Source organism: Panthera tigris, chromosome E3, assembly GCF_018350195.1.
Source record: "Panthera tigris isolate Pti1 chromosome E3, P.tigris_Pti1_mat1.1, whole genome shotgun sequence".
NCBI classification, from domain to species: Eukaryota; Metazoa; Chordata; class Mammalia; order Carnivora; family Felidae; genus Panthera; species Panthera tigris.
Window position 1 is genome coordinate 16,032,649 of NC_056675.1, and position 6,000 is coordinate 16,038,648.

The following is a 6,000-nucleotide window of genomic DNA, read 5'->3' on the forward strand; positions in this document are numbered from 1 at the left end:
TGGAGAAAGGGGAACCCTCTTGCACTGTTGGTGGCAATGCAAACTGGTGCAGCCACTCTGGCGAACAGTATGGAGTTTCCCCAGAAAGTTAAAAATAGAACTACCCGGAGGGGAAGGAAAAAAAAAAGAGGTTAGAGTGGGAGAGAGCCAAAGCATAAGAGACTCTTAAAAACTGAGAACAAACTGAGGGTTGATGGGGGGTGGGAGGGAGGGGAGGGTGGGTGATGGGTATTGAGGAGGGCACCTTTTGGGATGAGCACTGGGTGTTGTATGGAAACCAATTTGACAATAAATTTCATATATTGGAAAAAAAAAGAAATGCAGTAAAAAGAAAAAATAATAAAAATACAACTACCCTATGATTCAGCAACTGCACTAAGTATTTACCCAAAGAATACAAGAATACTAATTTGAAGGAATATGTGCACCCCTATGTTTATAGCAGCATTATCTACAACAGCCAAATTATGGAAACAGCCCAAATGTCCACCAACTACTGAATGGATAAAGAAGAAATGGTGTATATGCAATGGAATAGTACTCAGCCATACAAAAGAATGAAATCTTGCCATTTTCAACAGCATGGATGGAGCTAGAGAGTATTATGCTAAGCGAAATCAGTCAGAGAAAGTCAAATACCATGGATTTCATTCATATGTGGAATTTAAGAAACAAAACAAACAAGCGAAGGGGAAAAAAGAAGAAAGAGACAAAGCAAGAAACAGATTCTTAATTATACAGAACAAACTGATGGTTGCCAGAGGGAAGGAGACTGGGGGGATGGGTTAAGTAAGTCTTGAGGGTTAAGAAGCTCACCTGTGATGAGCACAGGGTAACATATGGAAGTATTGAATTACTATATTGTACACCTGCAACTAATATAACACTGTATGGAATTAAAATAAAACTAACTAGAATTAAAATAAAATCTTAGATGGGGCGCCTGGGTGGCGCAGTCGGTTAAGCGTCCGACTTCAGCCAGGTCACGATCTCGCGGTCTGTGAGTTCGAGCCCCGCGTCAGGCTCTGGGCTGATGGCTCGGAGCCTGGAGCCTGTTTCTGATTCTGTGTCTCCCTCTCTCTCTGCCCCTCCCCCGTTCATGCTCTGTCTCTCTCTGTCCCAAAAATAAATAAAAAACGTTGAAAAAAAAATTAAAAAAAAAAAATAAAATCTTAGAAAAATATCAGGCTTTGTTCATTTTGGGCTTTGAAAGAAAATGTCTAGCTACATTGGACAGACTTCCCTGGACCAGAGTGTGCACCTGTGGTGGGTCTTCTATATTGGATGGTAAGTCATCTCCCATCTAATTGAGTCTTCCAATCATGGGTCTTCCTTTGGAAGATGGCTAATGGATTAAATCAAAACCCAGAGATGGCTGATGAGGGAAATCAGAGAGAGAAAGAGAGAGAGAGAGAGAGAGAGAGAGAGAGAGAGAGAGAGAGAGAGAGAGAGATAAAGACCCCAAGAATAACAGAGTAGCTGACTGGCTATTAGAATTCCTTACAAGAAGTCTCCCAGTTTTCAGGTTGCCCGGCTCTTCCTTGTAAACTGAAAAAGCCGTATGAAATCAGTCAGTCAAAAAGAAGGCATGGCCTTTCCCATTGCCAAGCCACTCTCCATGTAGGGGTGGGGAGAACACAAGGAGACATCAGGAGCCAGGCTCTATGCATACAACTACGCACATACTGTAAGGGCGGTGTTATTACTCCCATTTCACAGATGAGAAAACCAGGATTCAGAAAGAATAAACAGAAGTGGCAGAATCCAGATGTATGCAGTTAACACCTTGAGTTATAAATACAGTATCTGTTTTTATATCATTCTCCTCCACCACTCTGTGAGCTAGTTGATGTGAAGACCAGTCCTACTTAACTTTGTGTTTCCAGCTCCTGACACAAAGCCTAGCACACAGTAGGCTTCTACTAAAGTCTGCATCTATTAGTCAGTAACTAATAACCCCATCACTAATTGACTAACTGACATTAGCTAATTATCATATATCCCAAACAGATATAATATATAATCAAACCGAATACATACATCCAATTTCTAATAACCCGTGGGAATTTTCCCTTGGCCCTGCTGCAACTTCTAATGAATCCTGGGATCCCATGGAGCAGTCTAGAGACTCTCAGTAGAAGAAAATGCATTACCAAGAATGTCAGTCCATTGTGCTAGGACTTCCAACTTCATTTCAATGCATTGTATGCCTAAATTATTCAGGTCATGGAATAGTTAAGCAGATTTCTTTTTACCTAAAATTATCCCTCCTTCCACTCCCCACACACCAGAGAGCCTATCAAAATTGTTGTATACAATTTGATTCTTTAGGGATTGTCCTCAGTGAGAAGTATGATTTTTTTAGGTCCCAAGAAGCAAAATGTTTCATGGCCATCTGATAGGTTGTGTTTTGTGCCTTGCTGGAAACCAATTGCCCAGCTGTTCCTTAGTGTTGGCTCATTGTTCCTCTATATCAGAGCTGATAGCTCTATTCCTTCACCATGGCCAAGAATTCCCAGAGTGCACCATTTTGTGTACTATAAATCATTAATATTTTAAACTAAATGCCTGTTGCTATAAAGGTCCAGTAAGTACGTTTATAATTTTTCTGGTTTTGTGACTTTTAAAGAAACTCAAAACCACAAATAAAAACCACTTTATTTTGTTTTGCTTTATGATCAGCTACTCTTAAAAATAGAGATTGATGCCTCTGCATTAATTTATTACTTTGTGACTTATTAGAAAGTATTATCCCATATATTGGTTTATTTGGCCCTTGGAACAACCTGGGAAGTGTTATTATCTCCATTTTACAAGTGAGAAGTCAGAGGTTGAAAGAGGTTTTATAATTTGCCCAAGGTCACACAGCTAATAACTGGCAAAGCCAGGACTAAATCTAGGTCTTTGAATAGCCAATAGCATTCTCTTTGCATTGGAAAGAACCTTAGTGATATTTAATTCTGAGCCCAAATGAGAAACTGTAGCTCAAAGAGGCTGAATGACCTTCTGGAGCTCATCTGTCTGGCAGATTTGCTCACAGCAGATGAGGAGCATTCAGTCTCCACTCTTCACATGCTACCTTAAGGATCCACCATGTTCAAAATCACACATATACCTCAAGGTATAGAAGTGATTTTATTATTAATCATTTAGTAATTAGGCTGAGTAAACTGAAAAATACTGGTCACATTCCTTTTTCACAAACCTCCAAGAGACTCTCCAAATAGCTGTGCTAAAATATTGTGCTGAAGAATGCTTAAAAACAGGCTGAGAACATTTTTAGATGGTGCTGTGATATTCTTATGGTGCTCAAATAGTATGTATTTTTCTGTATTTGGCCAGTGAAATTGATGCTATAGGGATTCTGTGACTGCCATGCCTGGTGCCAAAGTAGATATGCCCTACGAGAGCAAAATCCATGGACATTCAGAAAAGGAGGGACCTAAAGAAACTTCTCTGATAGAAGTGCAATGAGTATTATTTTGGTGTATGCTATGGAAATTCAAGAAATATCATATTACTCCATTTGCCCTAAATGTTCACTAAAGCACTTACTTTGTGCCAAGCACTGACCTAAGAACTTTAAATGTATCAGATAAATCCTATTTGCCCCTGTTGCTCCCTCTCTTGAGTCATACAACAATGTTGGATTATTTGGCAGGGGTTTGGGCAGTGTGGCTCCCCAGCCACTAAACTCTTTAGCTTCCACAACACCCATGCCCACTGCCAGCTCTCTGGGCAGGCTGGACTCTCTCTGGAATCACGTGGCATTAAAGCACAGGTCCCAGACCCTAAATGAATCCAACCCTAGAGGCCATCCCCAATACTCCAAATCTTGAGTTTACCATTCCACTTCCTGCACCCTCAATGCAGTCTCTTGAACTGATTTGTACTCCCCCAGACAAAAGCCTTATGGCTCCTGGGTAAGGGCTCCTGGAGCTATAAATTTTATTCTCCACTTGGGTTGTCAAATTGAGCAAACATAAATATAGAATGTGTAGCTAAATCTGTATGTCAGATAACAAATAATTGGGGGGGGGTGTACTTAGACTAAAGAATCATTACTAGTTTATCTGAAATACAAATTTAACTGAGCATCCCATATGTTATCTGGCAACCCTACCTGCACTCTCTCTTTCCCCAGCTTTGCAACATAAAAGCCATCAGGAACTCTCTAAGGATGGGGAGCCCAAACTCAGAACACAGAGGCTACTTGGATAGAGAAGCAAAGAATGTAAAAATATCTCACCTTTGTTTGAGTCTCCTATGGCAGTGAGACTAAAGCACAAATGAATAGCTCAAGGATTACCCTGCCACTGAAGCAAGGTGATAGTTAACAGCAAGATTTTTAGAGTACTGCCTCTGTGACAAGGGAAATTTGGGATTCAAACCTAGAGTAGATTCTTGGCATTCACAGGGTCCAGTCCTGAGGCCTTCACACACACCCCCACCCCCAGGTTCATGAATATCATGTTAGTGTAGTTCAGTTGAAAATTTTAAGTCATCCTTCAGGCTCTTAATGATCCCTATATATTCAGGATTCGAAAGTCAGTTATAAAATAGTCTTCTGGCTAAAAAATGATGAGATGCCTCTTAGCTTTTCCTAGATTTCAGTCACCAGATCTACCACTGACTTTCATTTCAGGCCATTTTTCATTAAGAAATACGTTCTCATATTGTACGGCTCGTACATGAGTCTGGGTCTGGCCACAGCCAGCGAGTCCAGGGCTGAGGCAGGAGCTGAGACCTCTCAGGCTGTGCAGACAAATGGAATTCAACCAGTAAGCAAAATGGGAACTCAGCTTATAGGAATTACAACCAACACCTCAGGAGGCAATAACGGATGACTTGGACATTGTGGTTTCACTTCCAAGTCTACACAAAGAACTAATGTGTCCAATTTGTTTGGATATTTTGAAGAACACCATGAAGAGCAAAGGAGTGTTTACATAGGTTTTGTGCAGACTGCATTACCACAGCCCTCGGAAGTGGCGATAAAGAATGCCCTACCTGTAGGAAAAGGCTAGTTTCTAAAAAATCACTAAGACCAGCCTCAAACTTTGATGCACTCATCAGCAAAAGTTATCCAAGTTGTGATGAGTGTGAAGTTCATCAAGAGAGAGTATTAGCCGGGATCAACAAGCAATAATCAGCAGGCACTCAGTCACAACACTCAGGAAGGACGGAAGATACAGGCCAGGAACAGACTACAGAGAGGCAAGAAACAACAGATTGAAGATAGTAGTGGAGCAGAAGACACTGGTGACAGTTCTTCACTGTAGCAATGCTTCTGCACACAGTAATCAGGAAGCAGGACCTAGTACCAAACAGACCAAAACATCTGATGATTCCCAGCTTGAGCTTGATAAGAGCAGTGCAACAGTGGCAATTGATCCAGTAGTGGATGGTGCCAGTGAAATTGAGTAAGTATTCAGGACTCCCCCCACACTAATGGAGAAAGATAATAGTGCACAGAGAAGATACCTCAAAACTTCAGGTGATGCCACTGTTGATCACTTAATCCAAGTCTCTGGCTGAAAGGTTAGCTTTGGAAGAACTTGAAAACAAAGGAGAATCAAAGCAGGTGACCCTTGATACAGCCAGTGAGAAGCAGTAGACCATTTACATAGCAACAGCCAGCGGGCAGTTCACTGTATCAAATGGCTCTTTTTCTTTGGAATTGGTCAATGAATAATACTGGAAAGAGAACAAACACATGGGACTTTATTATGCACCCACAAAGGAGCTTTTACAAGTTGTATGTTTTCACAAACTCTGATTTCATCTGGAACACCCTTCTGACCCAGAAATTTTTCATAGTTCTGTATTCTTTTCTTTTTTAAAATATTTTAAGTAATCTCTACACCCAACGTGGGGCTTGAACTCACAACCCTGAGATCAAGAGTAACATGATCTATTGACTGAGCCAGCCAGGTGCCCCCACAGTTCTGTGCCTTAAGTGATGATTCAGTTGGCTATCCTTTTCCCTCCGCTCAAGAT

At 41.0% G+C, this 6,000-nt stretch overlaps 1 pseudogene; it reads left to right on the plus strand.

Moving 5' to 3' along the window:
- The first annotated feature begins 4,691 nt into the window (after window positions 1-4,691).
- LOC102969830 lies at window positions 4,692-5,779 on the plus strand (annotated as a pseudogene).
- Window positions 5,780-6,000: the final 221 nt, after the last annotated feature.